At 52.7% G+C, this 22,124-nt stretch overlaps 2 non-coding genes across 2 annotated transcripts; one reads left to right on the forward strand and one right to left on the reverse strand.

Annotated features, from left to right (window-relative positions):
• Positions 1-21,566: 21,566 nt before the first annotated feature.
• On the forward strand, positions 21,567-21,639 carry TRNAV-CAC (transfer RNA valine (anticodon CAC)). The gene has a single exon. It is a non-coding gene; the product is annotated as a tRNA-Val (tRNA).
• A 146-nt stretch (positions 21,640-21,785) lies between these two features.
• On the reverse strand, positions 21,786-21,857 carry TRNAG-UCC (transfer RNA glycine (anticodon UCC)). Its single transcript has one exon. It is a non-coding gene; the product is annotated as a tRNA-Gly (tRNA).
• Between the last annotated feature and the right edge of the window lie 267 nt (positions 21,858-22,124).

The following is a 22,124-nucleotide window of genomic DNA, read 5'->3' on the forward strand; positions in this document are numbered from 1 at the left end:
ATGCCTCAAACCAGTAACTGAGGGACCCCAAATCATAAAGCCGCTCTTGAAAATGTTGAGCTGGGTTTTTGCAACAGGCAGGACTTGGTGCACGCAGAGACCTGGAAACTTATTGCATCAGAGACTCGGACTCTTTCTCCCTGGACATTCACACTTCTCTCCAAGTGTTTTCACTAGGTGATATCTCCTTTGCATTCAGGCCCACTTCCCTGGGGGTAGGGACTGGACAGACTGGTTTTTGAGGAGGAAGTCTGGCACGGAGTCCAGAACCACCACGGGAAAGGTTGTGGTTTTATTTAAGTCTTTCAGGTTGTTTTCCAACCTCTCCTGCTCCAGTCCTTGTGGTTCAGGTAATTAGCAACCAAAGCTGGGGGGGAGGAGGAGGGGGAGCAAGACGGACTTTGGCCCCAGCTGACCTGATTCATACAACATGTCTGATTAATGCACCTGGTCACATGGCAGCTGCCAGCGACTTGTTGCTGGGCATCCAGAGGTTTCCAAGGGAACCGCTCCTTCTCCTGCAGAAGCTCCTCAACAAGTGAAGGAGAGCAGCAGTTCAGAGGGCCCTGTAAACACTGCTGAGCAAAGGAGGCCCCTCCTCTATCGAGACACCCCCAAAACAGACAGCCAAAGCCTGGGACCCCCCGTTAGAGATTTGATGCAGGGAGACGCAGACACACAAAGAGATCATGGAGGCTAAGAGCAGCCTCTGCACGCTGAAACCCCCACTGCCCATGCACTCACACCCATGCAGGTACACACCCAGCCTCCACCAGGCTCTGTAAAGAGGCTGCCTCACCCCCCCGCACACGCACACACGCATACTTTCACCCTGCACACGCCGACTGGCACACAGAGAATCCTTCTCCTCCACATGCACATGCCGACTGGCACACGGAGATCACTTCCTGCAGAGCCCTGTGCCCCCCCAACCCAAAATCCCTTCCTACACACACAGACGCCTTCCCTGCATGTTCTCACAGCTCTGCCTCCCACAGACACCACACGCATTGATACCCCCAGGGGCAGTTGTCTTCTACAACGGAGACCCCCACAAACCTCTCACCCACACAGAGATCTTCATCTCCTCCCTAGAGAGAATCTCTCTCTCTTTGTCGCATACACACACACACGCATGCATGCGCGCAAACAAGACCCTTTCCCTGACATACATAGAGAGCTCCTACTACACACACCAACTTCTGCTGCAGAGAACGCCCACCCACCCACGCAAACACAGCCTACCAATGCAGGCTGGCGCAGAACGCGCCCACGCAGATGGTGCCCCTGACCATACCCAGGCATCCTTCCACTTCATGAACAGCTAAAAAAGGCTTGCCTACATACTGGCATGAAGACTTCCACACACACAGACACCGTCTCCCACAACCACATCCTCGGACATCCCCCACAGAGAAATGCCCCCAGAAGAGCTCCTCTCCCCTGAGCCAGCATGCATGCTTGCTCAGTGACCCCCTCCCTGGGCACCTGGGCTCACAGCGAGAAAGCATCTCTGTGCACACCTCCATAGTCAGGAGCCCTGCCTGTGCAGGCACTCACATGCACATACATGTTCAGAGACCACCCTTTGGACACACACACACAGTCCTCTGCCTGTGCAGACACTCAAACGCTAGTGCACACACATCCACTCAAAAATCTCTTTCACACCTGCTCACCCCATAATACACACTCAGTGATTACCTCTCTGCACAGACCCAGGAAGACCTCTCCCAAACCCCCCCCCTCCACATTCTTACCTGCTTTCCTGCAGCCCTAGCACTATTACCGGCACTACCTGACATATCTATCACACCATACAAGCCAACAAAATCTTGGCCGTGATAATGAACTTCTGAACTTGCAAACATGGCTAAGCTGATAAACTTACTGAGCTGGAGCTGTCTTATAAATGCACATAGCCGGCGACACTCCATCCTCCAGCACTATTCTCTCTCCTGTCCCTTGTCCCCGACAATAGATGTATTTAGCAACCACTTCCCATGGTTGTCCCCACCAGTTCAATTCCATGGGCAGCTGCCACAGGATAAGCATTAGGGTACACCGGGTGTTACCGCCATCATGCCATGAATCTGCCTCTAAGCTCACACCCTATTGCTAGCACTAGTGCAGAAGGAAATGGGATCCTAGCGACCAGATCCTTAGCTGCTTGCAGTGCGTTACACTAATGCAACATGCTGTGAGAACCATGCTTTCTTGCCCTGGAGGGAGACAAGCCCACAGAACCACTCTAGATCAGGCCTTCAGCTTGCTATCAGGGAATACCCTGTCAGGCTCTTCCTCTTAATCATTCAGAGCAAGGTGAAGAGGGACAGTCCAGGGGCTCCATAAGTATTCAAGATGTGAGCAGCTTCTGTTGGCTTCAATGGGGATTGATTATATCCAACAGGCAGAGACGGGATGACCCAAGGAGTCTGGCTCCCCTGTGTTTTACATCAGTTTTACACCAAGTTAGCTCTGCTGCTGCAAGCAGATTTACTCCAGAGAGCAATACAAGGGCTGAACAACAAAAGAAAACATGTTGGACTGAGCTCTTAGGGGGACAAATGTCTAAGTGCAAGAGTCTGTGCTCACGTGTATCTACAGAAGGATGTAGGAGCACATTTGTGCTGGGAGCATCTATAACCAGAGCGTGTGTGTTGTGAGGATGCAGCAGCAGTGTGTGTCCCTAGAGGGCATGTGTGGGAGTCTACATCGATGCAGCTTTGTCTCTGTGGTGTATCAAACTCTTGTGTGTGTGTACTTGAACTTGTGACATTAAGAGCAGCAGAAATATAATGAACAGGAAGAAGTCACCCAGCCAAACATGCCTGGCCTTGGTAAGGTTCTGTTCATGGCTCAAGTACCAGACTCTTACAGCTGCCGATGCAGTTAAAAAAGATTTGAAAAATAACCCCCACACTTGTCCAGTAAATTGAAAGCCCTCTCGTGATCCCAGAACTGGATCCACTGGAGGCTTGAACAGCCTCTGAGCAGAGGTTAAACTTAAAGAAAAATAATACAAATCAGGAGCAAACCAGGACATGGGGCAGCATTGTCAGAAGTGTCTAAGTGACTTGGGAGCCTAAATTCTTTTTGCAAAAGTGACTGAGGCTCTTAAATGCCAAATCCCAACTCACTTTCAACAAATCCTTGGATTCAGAGTCCCTTAGGCCACGTCTTGCTGGCTCCCTGCCAAGCCTAGGACTGCAGCAGAGGACCGAGCCCCATCCATTTGGAGCGTGCCCGAGCCTGGCAGTGGTGGCCTGGGCATATGCCCCAGTGCTGCTCTGGGTCCTGGAAGAGCCAGAGAGGTGGAAAGCAGCCTGAGGGCACCTGCTCAGGCCATCTACTCTGCTGAACCACCAGAAGGGGAGAAAGCTGGGCAGGGTCCTGGGCAAGGTGGTACAATGGACCTGACTTCTGACTGCCTTGGGACCATCCTCCCCATGGTTGTGTTAGCAGCTCCAGAGATGGCTCCAGATGCCTCTGACACTCCCTTTGGGCTTTAGCTGTCTGTGGTGCTGATATAAATCAAGAGTCACACTATGGGACTGGACGGCTCACACGTCGCTGAGACTCGTGTAATAAGTGAGAGGTGAAACAAGTACCACACAGTTATCTGAGGCTCTGCCTATAGTGGATTTCCTCCCATTATCACCACCTGGGTGGGGAGCCCTGGCAGAGACAGACAAAAGCCGTTTCAAGCAGCCCTAAGCCACACGGATGGAAATCATGATGCACAGTCTGTCTGTACTGGAAGGGAGATTTTCAGATGCATCCAGCCTTGCTCTTACTAAATCAATGGGAGTTGTAAGAGAGTGTGTGGGACGAGTGCCGCTGCTTTAAATGAGTCTGAACGCATTACAGCGACAGCCTCGCTAACAACTTCACCTTGCTGCTTCTGCAGTGAGCACCAGACTAGGAGCTGCTCCTGGTGCCGCTGGATCTGGAAGGGGCCCCATCGTCTGGTGCGTACGTGTGTGGAAGAGTATGGAGGTGATTGCATCCATAGCACAGAGCTGTCTCCAGGCCTGACAAAGCCATGACTACTCTTCCAGGGTCTTATTTAACACGGACAAAAGCACTTGGCTGTATAATAGAACAGGCTAATTCTGTTCTCACCATGATTACAAGGAGCAAATGGAGGAAACACTTGGTCACTGTTTGCGAGAGATTTTCTCAGGCCACGTTGTTCTCCAACTACCCCTCCCTGGGGAAAACCAAACGACATACAGAGGACAATATCAGGGCAGATTCTGCTCCCTCGTGCAAGGATGTTAGTGTGGGGGTCCTACAGAGTTTCTCTGAATTTGCACTAGTTAAACTAACTGCAGAATTTGGCTGGCCGTGAAGGAATTCCCTACAAGCCGTGAACGTGGCATGATGGGGGGCACAGGACAGCAACTCAGTCTTTAAAACAGCTGTCTCAACATTTCATGTTCAAAGCACCCCTCAACAGGCTCACAGCACTCCCCAGAAAATGCCAGCTCCTAGTTTTCACTCATTCTTTACTACAGAAAAAAATCCAAGCAATTCTTCTGTTGCAAAGAATCCAACAGAAAGGCCACAACAGATCAGGGTGGTTTTAACACTCTGGATTCCTATTTGAAATCTCTGGATTGATCTTGTGAATCCTGTTTGCACACCTAATGTAGCGTGGCATCCCGCACCACCCTTGAAAGCGTCTCAAGCCACCCCGGTTGAGAATCGTTGGTCTAGAAGCCCACACAGCCTGGGTCGCCATTAGACTTGTCCTTACTATTCCAGGAGTCCCTTGAGGTGCCAGAGTGCCAGGTTCTGCACGCATGCACACAGCGGGAGTCCTGGGCCCAGAGTTTAACACTGAAATAGTGGGAAGGAGGAGGGGTCAATTATAATCTCAGTTTTCCAGCTGGGGACTTAAGACACAGGAAGATGGAGTGACTTGACCAAGGTGATTCAAAGAGACTGTGGCAGAGGCAGAGACTAGCCCTACATCTCCTACTAGTTCAGGCCAAAGACTACTGTTCTATTTCTAAATGCATCTGCTTTGGCACCTCATCTTTGGAGTCTGACTGGGTCAACTGTTCACTAAACTCATGTCGATATTGGTTGGAGAATGTGTGTGCAGCCTGATGGCAAACCTTCTGGAAGCCATGAAAGCTGCCTGATGGCTCTGGCCCAGGATTTCCCACAAATGGTCCACTCCACTCTGGATGGGATAAAACTTCTGTGCTGCTCCTTGGGAGGAATGACTACCTCAGGGAGGTGACCTCATAGGAGCAGGGTGTTAAAATTACAAGAAAAAAAAAAAAAGTGACATGCCCAGGTGAGGACCTGGAGGGGAGAGCAGGCACATGTGAGCACACAGCAGCTGCCACAAACTCATCGGCATACACAATCCTCTCCCCAGCAGGCAAGAAGCAGAGTCTCGATGGCAGGATCATGCCCTGATCTCAGCTCTCCTGCTGCAAATGCAGAGAAACTCCATGGCAGCCAAAGGGTTTACCCCAGCAGGGCACCTCCCTCTCCATCACACTGGCACCCATATCATGGGTACCAAGACCTGGCTCTGCTGTTGCCTGGATGCTTTCTGCTGCCTCACGCTTGGCAGTGGCAGCTGCTTCCAAGGAAAGCCAGTGCGCCCCTTGTCACATATCTATGCATCTGCACGGGGCAATGCTTGCCTGTGGGTGTGTGGGCTGGGGTACAATGGTGCCAGTAGGTGCCTTCACCAGCTTCCTCTCTGCCCCAGCTCCTGACATGCAGATCCCCTCCTATTTTACCCTGGGCTTCTCTTCCTTCTTGTTTTCCAGTCCTGTTCTAATTTCCTCTCGTCCCTATTCTCTCCTGCGCTGCGCTCTCTCCCTTCTCTCCCCCTCCCCAACCCCACTCCAGCTCAAACACCAAAGCCTTTTTTTGGAATAAGATGATGAAAAATAAAGCCCTTGTACTGAGCGTCAGCGTGTGCAGTGCCAGAAAGCGGTCTTGTTCATTAAGGTAATGGTCTCGTATGCATTTGGGCATGTTATCAGTAACACTCCAAAGGGAAATGGGCTACTTAAACCTATTATATCCCTGCTTTATTCACCATGTGCTGCCATTTACTCCTACATGACGCCGGGCTCTAATAGCGCTGGTTCTGAGAAACCCTACGCATTAGCCATGAGCAGCTCATTAATCCAGTTTTCATTCTTGGAAAAGATGAACTCCGACTGCACGAGAGCTCAGATGCCGGGTGCTCAGCCAAACCCCAAATGCTTCCCTGCGCCAGTCGTATAGGAGTTACGGCCCTCCCCAAGCAGGGCACGCCGTCTCTGTGCTAAAAGGGAAGGGGAAGGGAGAGGGTCTCTGGAATTGTACTGAGGTAAGACCTCATATCTCCCTTCTAGCCTCCCACGGCCCGGCCCGGCCCGTATCACCCTGCTCACCGTCTTCAAGGTTTAACTGGTTGTAAAGAGAGAATGAAGGACAGATCTTGAGTGCGAGTTAACGGCCAGCCAGCCAGCCAGCCTCAGGCACTATCCATCTACCTGTCATCACAGTACTTTTGATGTGCTAATGCCTGGCTATCCCATTTAAAGAGCACATGGTACTACCTGCTGCACATGCACAGAATACTCTGTCACTCTCCTTGTACACACCCTGGCTCACAGCCATCCCATCTGTCCCCCACCCTTACCACTGGAAGCAGCTAAGGCAAGTATTTGGAAGACCTGGGTGTCCAAATGGGCCCCCTCAAAGCTGTGTTGGCAATGCCCAGGTCTAGCTCCGAAGCAGCTCATGGTGCTGGGGCCCACTTGGCATTGTCAGGGGCCCTGCTAAGAAGAGGTTTATGATCCCAGTGGGGTGAACAAAGGTTTCTTGAAGTCCCTATTGTATCTGGAGCCTGAATGAAGATGCTGCTTGTGTTCTGCTGCAGCAGCTCCTGAGAAGGATGAACACAGGGACACAAGCTGCCAGCCTGGAGTGCTGGGAGGGGGCCAGTTTTACCGGAAGGCATCATACCGAGCTTTCCCCATCTATCAGGATTGTCTAAGCTCAAACCACCCAGTTTACTGCTTCTCTCACAAGCAAGGAGAGCTACTGAGTCGAGGAGTCCACAGATACCAGCTTTGGCCCACTAACTCCAGCTGACATCTGGCCACTGTAGAACCTCCGATGCTAAAGGAACAAGGGAGCCGAGGAGGTGTGCAGGTAAGGCTATTCCAGTGTAATCCAGATTAGGATTTGACTTAAGCAGTGGAATACTAGCTCCTCTGCCCTGGTCTGGCTGGGGCTCAGTCCCCAAAATGCAGATGGTCACAGGTGGACAGCCCCCTCTCCCTTCCTCTACGAGGCCCTGCAGCTGTGAGCACTTGACGAGACAGGGAATCAAATGCAGAGATGTTGGAAGAATTAATTCCAAGCAGGTACAATGGGACCTTCCTTGAGAGCCCTTGAAGGAAGTGAAAGCCCTCATATCCCAGCTCAGAGCCACAAATCCACAGCCTGGCCGCTCTTTTTAAACACACAGCAGCTCCAGCATGAACGAGCAGCCACATCTGCAAAGAAAGAGACCTCATTCCCTCTCCACTCACCCCTGCCCAGGCCACACCATGTAGGCCTAGTGCCTTCATTGTCCTGGCTGTCTGTCCCAAACCTGCATCTCTGAGCCAGGGCCATCACACATGACAGACACTGCCTATAGGCATTTGCTTTTCATTGAAATTTCCAACTCCAGCCAATAATCCCCTTCTAATAACCCCAAGATACTGCTCATTGCCTGGGATGGCTGTCCTGAGGGAAAAAAAAAAGAATTGAGGAAAGAATGACACATCTTTTCACAACCTGCATGGGCTAACAATGGGAGACAGTGTGGGCTAGTGGATGAGGCGCAAGGCTAGGACTCACTAGACCCAGGTCTGTGGCTCCTGGCTCTGGCCTGGCCTATGAAGTTGGCTTCCGGCTCCCTCTTGCTTGCCACATGGGTTTAAGAAAGGGTTTCAGGCAGAGACTTCTCTCTCTCCAGATAAGGCTACAGCAGCTGGCACACAGCTGGATGAGACCTCTATGTACTTATGCAATTCAGGGGGTAAAATGCACTTGGGTCTGAACTCCAGATCTAACTGTCCCCAGTCTGAGGGTGGTACATCTCCAGGTCTGGACACCAGGAAGGGGGTCCTTGCGCTCCAAAGCTCAGAACCATCCAGCTAGGGTCAGCCTGGCATTGATGCTCCCAGTACTCTCCTTTAATGCCAGCCCCTTCCCAAAGAAGAGCCTGAGAAATGAGTCTTAGGGGGCGAGTGATCTTCACTTGCTATGGAAACCCACATGGGCTGAACAAGAGCTGTGGTCTAGACAAGGGAAAATATGGTACAGTGTGGAAGTGACTTGGCCAAGGCCACCCAGCAAGTCAGTAGCAGAGGCAAGAACAGACCCTCAGGAGTCACTCCTGCTGGGGCCCTTTCACCCCTGCTTTCTCCACTCGCTCTACCCTGAACCTTCTTGCTGTCCCCACAGCTCCCGCTGTCCCTTGGGACACAAAGCTGTTGTCGGGACAGCAGGGACAAAAAGAACATGCTGCAGATGTTCGCCTTTGGGGGCCTGGACTCCTTTGTTACCACCTGTGCCTAGTTCCTGGCCAAAACCATTCCCTCCTCAGCTGGAAAGAAGAGTAGGGCTGCTGAGAGTCAGGCATACAGGGCTGGAGAGAGCTGGGCGCCGGACCCAGTTGCGCGGCTGCTGCAAAGAAAGATGACCCCCCAGAGAAGCCTCCCTCTAATAAGCCTGAGTGATTTCTCCCTCTCATTCAGACATGCATCCCAGCTGCTGCATCCAGTTCGCAAGCCAGCACCGATCAAATACCTGCCTACCAGATGTGCGCAGCTGTTGGGGTGCCACTCCTCATCCAACTGGAGTGTGCCAGTTGCTTTACTGGGGATGGCTTTGAGACAAATCTAGGCAGGAGAGAGACTCAGGAGAATGAATGAGCATCTGTGCCAGAGCTAAGCCTCAAGGCAGGACCAGAAGGGAGGGCTGTGGTTCCTTGCTTTTTCAGCTGCCAACAGCCATGGGCACAGAGGGAAGACAGTAGATCAGGGAAGGGCACAAATCCAGGACTTGGTAGATGTTGGTTTGATTCCCTGCTTTGTTATAGGCTCCTTTCTGGGCCTCTGTCCCCATCTGTAACAGGGGAAAAAATTCCTCCTTGTGGGAGGTTTGCAGATATAATGGTTACGGGGGGGGGGCCTTATAACTCCCTTTGCTGGATGGATCCCTTTTGCTCCATGTGGGGGACTGAGGCTCTGCTTTTAGGAGTGAGAAAACAGACCCTAAAATATTGCAGTTGCTAGAAAAACTATTCTTCCCTAGTCCACTTTGGAGCCATGGCACGACACAAGCTGCCAAGGGAGAGCAGGCTGATGAAGTACCTGCTGCAGGAAGGAAACACAGTGGCCAGTTTCTGACCCGTCTTTCTTTGTCTAAGCCAAGCAGGGCACAGCTGGTGCAAAGCTGAAGGGGGCTGGCAGAGACATTAGCTTCCACTCCAGCCGTGGGGTGTTCTTACCAGCAATTGGGGGATGGCTCCTTGGAAATCAATAGGCGATTCACGCAGCAGAGAATTTGGCCCTTGGTTCTGTCTGGGATGCATTGCAACTGGAGGCGTTATCAGAGCGCCCTTAGAGCAAAGTCTGAGTCCCTGCCTATTCCTCCCGAGCTGTGAATCCGATATGCCTGGCCACAGCATCTCTCCCCCGCTCCCTTCCCCATCTATTGAAAGTTTGCCCATGGACACCCATGCAAGGCAGCAGTATGAATTCCCCTCCCTTCTGCAGCCTCTCCTCTCCCTGCCCCACCTGAGGCCTGTTTTCTCTTTTGATGCCTCTAATGAAGCTAAGTGGCTGCAACAAGAAAGTTTCCACTTCCTGCCTCCCAGCTGATTACTGCTGAGCCGGCACAAGCAGCATCCTAAGCCTGAGCCCCAGTGGATGAAAATCCTCAGGGGAGGGGGGCAGGTAGTGATCCGTGTCCTCTGCTCACCAAGTGCCATTAGAGCGCCGCTTGCCTAACCTGGGGGCTGAGGGGAAAGGGGACCTGCAGGCCTGGCTCTGGGACTGGGACATGCAGAAAACATGCCCTAGCACACGGCTGTGTGATAACCCTTGGAGTTGGCAGCTTCTCCTCCAGAACAAAGGTAATGCAGGACTGTTGGACTGGCCCCAGGTCTCCACCCACACTTTCTGGAAGAGACAGAAGAGGCAGCTGCAGGGCAAGTAGAAGTGAGGAACTCATTCTTAAGTCCAGCCCAACACACCTCAAGCTTGGCTTTGAGGGGTCCCCAATAAGCAGAGGCATGGGGAGCAGAGCCATTTTTAAGGAAAAGCAATCAGGAGAGAACTCTGCAACCTGCTCCTGGCTGCAGAGGGCTCTGAGCAGCAGTGCAAGCATCAAGGATCAACCTCCTCCCAGCTATACTTGCCATAGTCACTGCCCAGATTCCCCAGCTCTGGGCAAGGGAAGAGTCCAGCAGCCAGCTCCGTTAAACAGATTGGCAGTAAGGCTGCAGCAGTGGGTGCCACGTGTTGGTGCCAGGCTGGTACTATAGGCACTCGGTTAATAGGGGGAGCACTGATCCCACAGACCATGAACCGTGGCCCTTTGCTTCACATCCCAGCAATGGCTGGGAGAGGTGTCTGGGGCACATCCCTCCCCCTATTTAGCTGCTTCCAACAGAGACAGAGCTCAAACAAGGGATGCAATCATGCCATTCACTCTTCACAGGGTCAGAGCAGCCTGCAAATGTACCCTGCCAAAAGACACACCAAGAGAGGAGGTACAAAGAGAAATGGAAGCAGAGGGAGAAATTGCAGTTGATCGATTGTTCTCTATAGCTACTGGGGGCAGGTAATGAGCTTAAATCACAAGGGAGAGTAAGTTAGGCTATTAGGAAGAACTTTCTAATTTTGAGTGGTCAGCCACCAGAGCAGGTTATCCAGAGAGGCTGTGGCATCTCCATCACTAGCCAGGTACAGGTTGGACAAGTACCACAATTCTTTGAGTCCATAAATATGCACACACCCTTAGAGCAATCTGCCTCCCTAGGGGCTTTATCCTGCCACCTCCCACAACAGTATCTGCAATCATAAAGATCCCAGTAAACTTCATGGAGTTTCTGACCCTTCCCACTTAAGGGATCGGAGTGCTGTTTCAAAGAGGGAGTTTTGTTTTCTGGAGGTTTCCGTGTTGTGTAGGTCTCAAGAGCAGAGACTGGCTCAGAATGGCACATCTCATATCATGTCTGGAAGATGGTAAATCTTTAGAGGCTATTGGGCCAGATTTGGCCTTGGCACAGCTACACTAGACGAGTTTGGCCTCTGGTCCTCAGTCCCACCTTTCAGTCATGGCAAGCCCAGCTTGGCTTTCTGAGAGGCAAAGCTCACAAACACAAAGGAGACTGTCGATCTTTTGCACATCTCCACAGCTGTAGATCAGCTGACTGTAAAAGAAGCGAGGCCAGCTGATACCAGCAGGAATCCGGTCCTTCGAGCATGTCTCCATACCTGCTAAGCTTTGATTTGGGCAGAAGTGTGAAGAAGCCAGTAGCAAATCCTGGACCCAATTAAGAGCTTTAAGGTTTTGCCACCACCTTCCAACTGAGCTGCAGGTGCATCCCAGGGAGCCCAAGAATTCCCCTTTCTGGAGTGTCTGCTTATTTTGGAGGCCTCTCCCAGGCCACTCTATCTGGCTCATGGGGCCCCTAAAAGAATTAGAAGATTAATATTAATCTGCCCCAGACACCCATCACGTGGCCCTCGATGGCTTGCCAAAACTCAGTAAGCAGCCCTCCACCCAAAATAATTGCCCGCCCCTGCCCCAGGAGCTGCTCAGGTCCTTCTTCCTGGACACCGATTAATGCTGGTATCAGCCTCCTTGCATACAAACCCCCAAATTCAGCCTCAACCTGACAGCTAAGCAAATCCAGGGCTTGGGAAGTGCCAGGGGCAGAGAGATACCAGTTGGGAAGCTCCCATGCTGGCTGCCTGCCAGAGCAGGCACATGGTGGGGTGCAACCTGTGCCCCATCTCTCCCTTCATTCTTGGTGAGAGTCAGGTGCATGCCTGACTCCTTGCAAACTACCTTGGGGTTAGGGGTGACAGGCCTTTGGGAAGGGGTCTGGTGTCTTGTTACCTCCGAGAAGCTGGGTAGGTGGCACCAGAGCTCGGCATTGTCCCCACATGTCACCTTGCTGACACAAGGGGCAGAGTAAACAAGGTTTTGCTCTGCTCTGTGGAGACCGACAGCTCTGGTGTTGCCTGGCAGATGGGCCCGGAGAGAGGCCATCTGTTCCCAGGGCCAGCTGGGGCCTCTTCCTGGAAGGCCCAGGGACTTCAATGCAGGTGGGAGGCTGGAAGGTCAGACCCTGAAAGGGGCTAGTCGGAGTCAGTGGAAATAGGGCACATGGAGCTACTCCGAGCCCTGCAAGATTGAGCCCCTTGCCTTGCAAACTGAGGCACAGTGAACCACAAGGGTCCCCAGTCTCCTGACCTCCCCTTCTCTCTTTACTCACCCCTTCTCTTCTCTTCCTTCATAGCTCAACCACTTCCCACCAATTCCCCCCCCCCCCTCCTTCTCTGCTCACTCTCCTTTCCTCTGGAAAGCGCTAGTGCCCTGCTGAAGGATCATTTGCCAGAGCCTCTTGCCTCACAGGGCCCTTCAGTACTCCTCCAGCTCCTCTGTGCCCCGGTAATGCCAGGAAGGGCTCAGTGAGGGTTGGGTTCAACTTCCAAGGTGATGGGTCAGCCAGGGCTGGGACAGAACAGGGAAACAAGAGCACGAGGAAGGAAGAAGAGCATCCGTGAAAAGGACAGCAGAAAGGAGTGAAGTGAGAAGGGAGGCTGGGAAGGGAAAAGAGCAGTCTGATGGCTAGTCACTGAGTCTGGGGACACGATACTCTAAAGCAGTAATAACACCTGGAGCAGCTGGGAGGCATCTTCTCTGTGGCTCCCTGCTGAATGAGGTTTATACTATTAACTTCCCCAGCACAGCTGGGGAAGCTGAGGCCCAGAGCAAGCCATAGGTCACATAGCAAGACAGCAGCACAGTGAGAGATGGGACCCAGGAGTCCTCCTACCTCTCCAGGCCCTGCCCTTCCCATAGACCAACACTGCCTCTTGACCATCTTCAGTGCATCCCCCACCCTGCTTAAAGAGAGTCGTGTTAGGTCTAAAGCTCTCTGCTTAATTAGCAGAGACAGCTGAAGCACTTGGGAGAGAGAGAGGAGCTTTTGTCTCTCCTCTGCCCCACTTGCACTTGGGAGCCAGGAGTGGGGAGCAAGCAGCTTGGGAGCCAGAAAGCACCCTGGATCTCGTCACCATGGCTGCACAGACACAGCCTCCCCTTATCTACAGAGAGGAATAAAGTTATCCTCCACCTCCTCCCATCTCAGCTGGAGCTGATAAAAAGAAGAACTAAACTAAACACACACACACACACACACACACACACACACACACACACACAGAGCAAATAATCATTCAGGGAATAAATCTGTCATCTTCAAAACATATCCTATTTATATAGTGGGCTGGTTTGATGCTGGGATACATCTTTCAAAGCCATGATACAGCTTCAGTCTTGCCCACCCCATGAGTTCAAAAGGCACGAGTCAGAAACCCACCATGCGATCGGCTTAAAACTAGACCTGGAAAGGGTTCTTTTTAATTGGATTTCTGTTTTAGGGATCCCTACAGTTCAGGTTTGCAAGTCTTTTCTCCTCAAGCACCATGAGGGCTAGAAACACAGCTCTATCTATACCCCATGCTGCAAAGTGAAGTCTCCATTTAGAACCAGACAGCAGAAAGATTACACCATGTGGCTTTCTGGTCCTGGTACCTGACCTAGCTCCTCAAGATGGGGCTCAGGTACCTCTCCCATGCCCTGTTATGGACCATATAAACATGCCTGGTTTTTATCTGAAGAGGGAAGCTGGCATTTTGTCATGCTCTCACGACACTAGGATTTGAAGACTCTCTAAATATTGCAAGATCCGTGATAAAACCTTGAAACCTGGCAACTTCATGGAGTCAGAGTCCTAGCATTTAGGGCCAGAAGGAATGGGGACAGTCAGCTGCTCTGATGTCCTACCTGACAGGCCAGAATGCAGTTCATGAATCAAGCTCTTAGCGTGGTGCTGCAACATAGCATACCCTGGAGAAAAACTTCACATTGTTTTTGTAACAGGGGGGCTACCCAGGCTGATCTCCACCAGGCCTGCCTACCTGTTCTTGGTGCAACAGCCTGCCTTCTCACCTGCTGCACCTTGGTCTTAATTGATTAATTAATAGACGCAATTAGGCAGGAGGCTGCCCACTTTTTACCCCACTGCTAGGGGCCACTATCTGCAGCTCCATTCCTCCCCTACACTGCAGCCCAACCCTCACTGATGACATAATGATGTTATCATACACACCAGTCCCCCACAATGGGGCTCAGTATCCTACTGTAGGACCCCACCTGGGTTCCTCCCTCCAGGCAGACTCTGCTGCCATCATGCTGGGCCACATCTCCCTGCCACCAGTTCCTCTTTGGGTGCAATCCCTTCACTGGGCCAGGGCTAGTGTGAGCCAAAGGTCCCACCTCCAGGCCAGTTGGGGCCCCAGGCCCCTGGGCATCCCTCTCAGTGGGCCTCCTTGCCCTTCTGACCCTCCAGGTCCTGGCCCCTGCCTGGGCTAGTCAGGGGAACCTCTATGACCCATACTCTTATCCTGGGGTCCCCATCTCTAGGTCCTCCTCCAGAGACATGGGGAGCTGGGGTTACCCCACTCCACAACTGGTGCCTCAGGGTCTCACAGGGGACTCTTACTCCCCTCCCTGGGCAGGACGTCGTGGTGCTATTACTGGTGTAGCATTCGACCCAAACTCTGCCTCCCTGCCTTGGAGGACTTACTGGGGTCAGGACTCAGTTCTCTCTGGTTGAGCCCCCTCTCCCTTCACTGGGCTCCACATTGCCTTCAGCTGGGGATCCTCAGCACTACCCCCTCTCAGCTGGGGCTCAGATGTTATATTCCACCCAAACTCTGCCTCCTCACATTGGAGGACTTACTAGGGTCAGGACTCAGCTCTCTCTCTCTCTCTCTCTCTCTCTCTCTCTCTGACTGCCCCCCCCCACACACACTGGGGGCTCCACACACTGCCCCTCCCCCATGGACACTGGGGGCTCCACACTGCTCATAACACCCCCTTTACTCAGGATCTTGGCCACCTGAGCCCACCTATAAAGGGAAGCCCCATAGCCATGCCTGGCCCTAACTCTCCTCCTTGGGGTCTAGAACCCACACAGGGCTCAGGCGGCCTTGGCCATATCTGGTCTCCAACTCTCCTCCTTGGGGCTTGCACCCCCACAACTACTTCTGGTGTACACAACCCACCCTAGGGTGGGGGCTTAGGGGTTAAGGTGCCCCAACCTACCTTTCACCAGGCAGATCAATAGCCTGGCATTTCCTGGGGGCTCCTGTGCCACTGGGTGCCCCACCAGGCTAACCAGTCTCAGCAGGGTGTAGTTTCTGGTTGTATCCAGGACCAGGAGCCTCCTGCCATCCCCTACAGCTCCTCCCTCACCACCAGAGGAAACTCAACAACCCTCAAACCAGACAATGTTGTTGCCTCTCCTCCAGCAGCCAAAATGCCTTGTTTATATAGGCAGCCCTGAGCCCAAAATGGCTGCCCTCCGCAGGCACCTGGAGGCTGCCAGCTCCGGGGCCTTAAAGTGGCAGGCACACCTAGTGCCCTGCCACAGGTTTAAGAAAAATCCAGTGATGTAGAGTCTATTGCAGCTCTGGGTTTGTTGTCCGGTGGTTAATTCCTCTCTCTGCTAGACAGACGTAGCTTATTTTTAGTCTGTGTTTGTCCAGTAGTGGCGTTAGCACACATGGATGAAAGGCCTCCTGTATGTTGGATGATTAGAGCTGAGCTTCCTCTGAAGACAGTGTTATGTCCACACACACATTTTCTCCCATGGATGTTTCTTTGGTCTTCCAGCCATGCAAGCCACCTGCATTATTCCAATCCAGGAGAGAGCCTTGAATGGTGAGTTCTTGCCTTTAAATCTTCCCTGATTTTTCCAGCAAATGGATTCACCTGGCTGCACATGCTTAGTGTTCAGATGTCAGATCATTACAACAACTCATCCAAACCTGTGAAGCATTCAAAGGTCAGGTACTTATAAATAACTCTCTCTGCTCTGTTTTCTCCACAGCTAGTGACCTGTTCTTATGTTCTCTCACTGTCACATAGAAAGACACAAATACATGAAATACTGCTGCTACACTACTAATTATTTGAAAGTCTGCACTATGGCCAGAGCTGGGGCCACAGACTCAGAGTCCACTATTCTCAAAGCGATTAGGTGCCTAACTCATTGGGACTCTAGTCTTTGAGACCCATGCACCCTAGGAGTTAGGCACCAGGAAAGGAGTTGTGTATACTCTGCTTAAGACCTGGGACTGCAAACCTGGGTCTGATCCTGCCCCAGCCACTGACTTGCTGAGTGACCTTGGGCAACATCTCTGTCCCTATCTCTTCAGGAGTACAAGACTTGCGTTGACTAAGGCAGGATGGGAGAAGCCATTAACTCATGCAGGTCTGAAGATATGAGATGCTCAGAGGATTGGTGCTATCAGGGTGGGATTCAGCCTACTGCAGAGGGGCCAGGGAAAAGACCCTGGTTCCCCTTAAGCCCTAAGTGATTTAGAAGCTTGTCCCAGGGGCCACTGACACCAAAGCAGCAAAGGTCTTTGCTATCAGCATTGCCCCTCTCCCTCCATTAATTGCTAGTCACAAGGAAAGACCCAGCTCCTTGAGCCTGGGGACAGAGGTGCTGCCATCTCTTTTGACCCAGTAGCCCTGATCTGGCAGAGGAAAGAGTGAGTCTCCTTGGTGAGGAAGCCTGACCAGCCTGTTCCATGCAGGTTCTGCGGCCCCTTTTCATTTGAGTTAACGGCGTCGTTTATTTTGTTGCGCTCTCTCCCTCCCTGCTCTCTGCACCCACCCACCGCCAGCGCCTGTGCCACTTGCCTGGCCTCCTTTCCTTTGTCTGCCCCCCTCTGCGGTCGTGTGACTGCTTTTGTGCAGCCCCCGCGACACAAAAGCTGGCCTGACCTAATTTGAATCAGTGCCATTGAATCCGTTTGTGTTTTATCTCCCAGCACAAGGGATGTTCTCCTGGTTCGCGGGCAGCCCAAATGAATGGCTAATTACGGCATTGTGCAGAGAGCTTTGTCTCCCAGGCTGTCAACTTCCCTCCTGCAGGGGCCTCCATGTTCCCCCTTCTCTTGTAACAAGCACGCAGGCTGTTTTGGGGAAGATTTGGGAGCTCTCCTGGATCTGTCGAGCACAGGAAGCAATGCCCTGCACTGCTCGTTACACTAATGAAAGGCCTGATTCACCGGTGCAGTGACTGCCGTGAGAGGGAGATTCACAGCATATGCATTACCACAAGAGCTTTCCCTGGGGGATGCCCCTGGGAGGCTATGATACAAAGGCTGGTGTTTTCCAGGGGCCCTGGGAGCTGGGCTGGCAGCAGTTTTGAACCCTGGTGGGATCAGCCAAGTTGGGGAAGGAGACCTTATGGAGTAGGGCCCAGCCTGAAAGCAGTAGGCTGGTCCACCAGGAAGGGGGTCACATGGTAGATGCACAACCTGTCCTTGTAAAAGAGGTAACACCTGGACTTGGCCATTCTTGTCAGCAGCTTTGTGCGTGCCCTCAGGGACACAGCAGGAAGGATTCAGATGGCTCATGGTATCCATGGCCAGTACCAATCAATGGGAAGCAGGGACACCTGGAAACGAGTGTGACTTACCCGATGTCACACAACAGACCTGGGAGCAGAACACAGGTGTCCTGTTTCCTATGCCATTGCTCTACCTATTTAGCACCACTGCCTCTCTTGGTATGGCTCCTTCCCCCTTCTCGTTGGGCTCCCCACTGACACTTGTCATGGATCATGTTTGAACAGGCAGGGCTAGGGACCCCCCGTCCACAACCTGCTGTGGTCCTTGGGGTACCCTGTGTCTCGGTTGTGCCTGGGTTGTTCTGGGGAGGCCAGCAGTGAAGTCTGTTATCGAGGCTCCGCTCGCACACTGCTGCAGGCATCTGCTCAGTGCCCTGGTCTCAGCTGGGCTCTGTCTTCTGTGCCAGGCCCAGAACAGAGCCCAGCCGTACCCTTTCCCCGGAGGGCTCCCAGGCCATTGGTGTTAAAGAGGTCTTGGGGAGAAACAAAGCATTTCACACTCTCTGGCTCTGTCCCCACCCGTGTTTTGCAGCCCTGGCTCTACCACTGCTGCAGCTTCCCCGGTGCTTGCAACAGTGGATGTTCTCTTGTAGACTGGCCGCCGGCCTTCTCAATACTGTGTCTTGCAGATGCGCCTCGGGCTGTGCTCAGAGGACCACGCGGGCTAAGACGGCCGGTGGACAAGCTGTGCGAGCACCCTGTTGCTGGCTGCAGGGGAACAACATTGGAAGGAATTAACAAAACATGCTAACACAGATGAGTCTGGTTCAGGATCTTAATTAAGATGCAGGTTGTGCTGCAGTTAAGAATCTCCTTTGGGGTATTACAGAAAATGAGGTTGGAAGGGACCGCAGGAGGCCATCTGGTCCAACCCCCTGCTCAAAGCAGGACCAGCCCCATCTAGATCATTTCAGCCAGGGCTTTGTTGAGTCGGGCCTTAAAAACCTCCAAGGATGCAGATTCCTCACCCCTCTGGGTAACCCATGCTAGTGCTTCACCACCCTCCTAGTGAGAAAGTTCTTCCTAATGTCCAACCTAAACCTCCCTTGCTGCAACTTGAGACAGTTGCTCCTTGATCTGTCACCTGCCCCCACTGAGAACAGTCCAGCTCCACTGTCAAACCCCAGGATTAAAATAATGCAACACATGAGCCAGGCCCCCAAAATCATGAGATCAGCTTTAAAATCATGAGACTACCAAGCGCCAACAACAGCATGTTCAGGTGGGCTTTTTAGATGTCCTTTCCAGGTCTCAGAGCCTTTGAGGGGCCCTGGCTTCATGTGTTCAAATATTTTCCTGCAGCCCTCCGGACAAAAGGCAGACATTTTGCAGCATGAAGTCAAAGGAACCAACTGGGTAAGGAGGTGCCCAGACAAGAAAGGAAAAGCAGCTGAGGATCATGTCCTGCGGGGCTGCAAAATGCTGTGGCTCATCCTGTGTCTTACTGACTCACTCTCACTCATGTCCAGCGAGACACTTGGGCAAACACATAACTTTAACACATGATTTTATTTCCTCCTCCACCCAAAATTCATAGCTCCCTGTGAATCAAAAGGATTGCTCACATGCTTCGAGTCATTCCTGTACAAGTGTTTTCCACAATCAGGGGCCTGGGACAGATGTAGCTTTGTAGGGAGCCCGCCTGGGTACTGCAGTAGTGAGTGAGGCTTAAACCTAGAGAGTCGGTGATTCATTTAGTGTAGCTCTCTGATGAGTCATTCTCCAGCTATGCTTTTCTATTTTAAAAGCACACTGAATTCCTGCACGTATTGTGATGTGTCCTTGAGGAGCATAAAGCCACTGAGAGAGTCCCTGCTCCATTCTCATGGTGACCTCCCTGAACAGACATCCCTGGGACTTGGTTCACTTTGCCATATGCTGGAAGGAATTCAAACAGATCCTTCATCTCGTGATTGTTTCTCAGTAAGAGCTGCCTACGTGCACATAGACACTGTCATGCACTTATGTACATACACGCACACGCACACTTTACACTCCTGAAGGAAGCCCTGATTGCCTTTTCCTCAGATCTTGCTTATCAACTGCTGCCCAAGGATGGACTTTGTGTGTGTACCCGGGCTGGGTCAAGCTGGCAGGAGGATGGTTGGAAAGCACCGACCCAGGTTCCTTATGCCGTGTATCAGAGTTAGCACATCAAAGCCCCAGCTCAGCCCTGGGCCAAGCCAGCACCATGGCTATTGATGTCAGTGTGGTGCCGCCTCCACTCACACCAGCCCCAAGCCGGATCCCTGGATCTCTTCCCATCGGTAGGTGTTTTGCGCAGAGATCAGAGGGGCTTGACTCGGAGCAGCTCCGTGAGCTGCGGCTTACCCTGGGATCTGGCTTCGACTTGTAACCCCCAATTCAGGCTCAAGTTTAGAATGACTGAGAACTCTCCAGCCCAGCTGGTAGCAAGTGAAGCCTTCGGGCAAGCTGGTGCAGCATCATCTGCTTGAGGGCTGGTTTACGTGGCAGTTGGACAGACTCTGATGCAGGCACAGGGAAGAGCTGCTGGACCACAGCGCCGAAGGTCCTTCTTGCTGCTCCAGAGTCTGGCCTTGCAACCTGCCCAGAACTGGTCCTCTTGTGGCTTTCCAACAGCAGCAGGCTCCTCTCGCCCTCTCCATCCAAGCCAGCAGCTGCTTTTCACAGCCTCCCAAGCTCCTTTCCCTGCACTGGGCTGCAGGGGCCTCAATGGCCCTGTGCATCCGAGTTTTTGGTTGTAGCCGTGTTAGTCTAAGGATGTAGGCAGGCAAGGTTCCTAGGGTAGATGTGATCTCTTTTATTAGATTACTCCATTGGTCTAAGAAAAGAAATCACATCTACCCAAAGAACCTTGCTTCCCTCTCTGAGGCTTTGGCCTTTGGTGGCTGCTCAGGAGCCCAAGGCCAAAGCTCTCCCTGAGCTCAGCCAGAGGCTCTCCTTCCATCCTTGCTCTTCTACCGACACCTGGTGGCAGCTGCATCCAGGAGAGGGGCCCTGGCTGCAGGATCTGTGTGCAGCGGGAACAATGCAAGGATGAGGCTAGGCCATGGCTGCACACCTAGGATCCAAGCTGTGGCAGCAACAGGGCTTTGCACCAGGGCTGCCTGCTGCCTTCATCCCACTGTGGCCCCTTGATGCTGCCTGGCTTGGAGGCCAGGCTTCTTAGGGTCGGGTTGTCCAGGATTCAGAGCTGCAAGCTGGGGTCAGGTCTTACCTTTGGATGCATGCGGTCAAAGGGCCCTTGGACCCTGCCCCTGGGTGTGACTGTGACCAGATCTTTCTTGCTAGGAGGACGGTAAACCAGGCAACCCGCGGTATGCTTACACCAGCGTTTCCCAACCAGTGTGTCCTGGCGCAAAAGCATGCCGTCAAAAATGAAAAGGTGTGCTGCAAAATTTTGCCATGGTAATGAGCTACTTTCGGTATGAGGATGGGGAATGCCTGAACAGGTGTGCTGCAGAACATTTTTATTAAAGTGAGTGTGTCTTGGGCTGGAAAAGGTTGGGAAACACTGGTCTATACATTCATTAGATATGTAATTGGTCTAATAAAAGGTATCATTTCTGAATCAGGAGGCATGAGAGACTGGTGCCGCCTTAGCCAGGGGGGGAACATGCCCCCCCTGCGACCAGTCGGACCAGCTTGGAAGGGGGTCCCCCCACAGCCGATCTCTCCCAGAGGGGCTGGGGTGGGACAGCAGGGGTAGACCCGACCCTTTGGACCTCAATTCCCCCCGCTCCCGTGCAAGCAGCCCCGGGCGCGCGGCAGCCCCGCCACGAGACCGTCCAGGAGCGCTGCAAAACGGCGCGGTAGCATCTCTCAGCCGTCGGTTTCCGTAGTGTAGCGGTTATCACGTTCGCCTCACACGCGAAAGGTCCCCGGTTCGATCCCGGGCGGAAACACATCCCTTTTTTTTTTCTTTATTTCTTCCGAGTGTGTTGTTTCCTGTCCCGAGCGGCCCGGGAAGGGGAGGGGAGGGGAGGGGGCCGCGCCCGCCCCCGCGCGGAGTAAAAGGAAGGGCGGAGGGCAAGAAGAAAAAGCAACTCCTTGCGTTGGCCGGGAATCGAACCCGGGTCAACTGCTTGGAAGGCAGCTATGCTAACCACTATACCACCAACGCGGCGTTGAGCAAGCCTTTGCCGCCGGCCTACAGGAGGTTACGCCTGACTATGGGCTGTACCATTATGATATGAGTGGGGGGAGGGAGAGGGAAACCACAAATTCCCCTTTTTCTGAGGGAAACCATTCTGAGAGACGCGAAACTCTCTCCCAGACTCGAAACGAAGCAGCTCGTCTGCCTCTCTCTCTTGCTCTCTCACTGTGCACTCCCCCTCTCGGCCGGAGAACGGTGCCGCCCACTTCGAACCGCCTTCCCTCCACACCCTCG

Source organism: Crocodylus siamensis, chromosome 14 (genome assembly GCF_052110815.1).
Source record: "Crocodylus siamensis isolate JL-2025a chromosome 14, ASM5211081v1, whole genome shotgun sequence".
Taxonomy (NCBI): domain Eukaryota; kingdom Metazoa; phylum Chordata; order Crocodylia; family Crocodylidae; genus Crocodylus; species Crocodylus siamensis.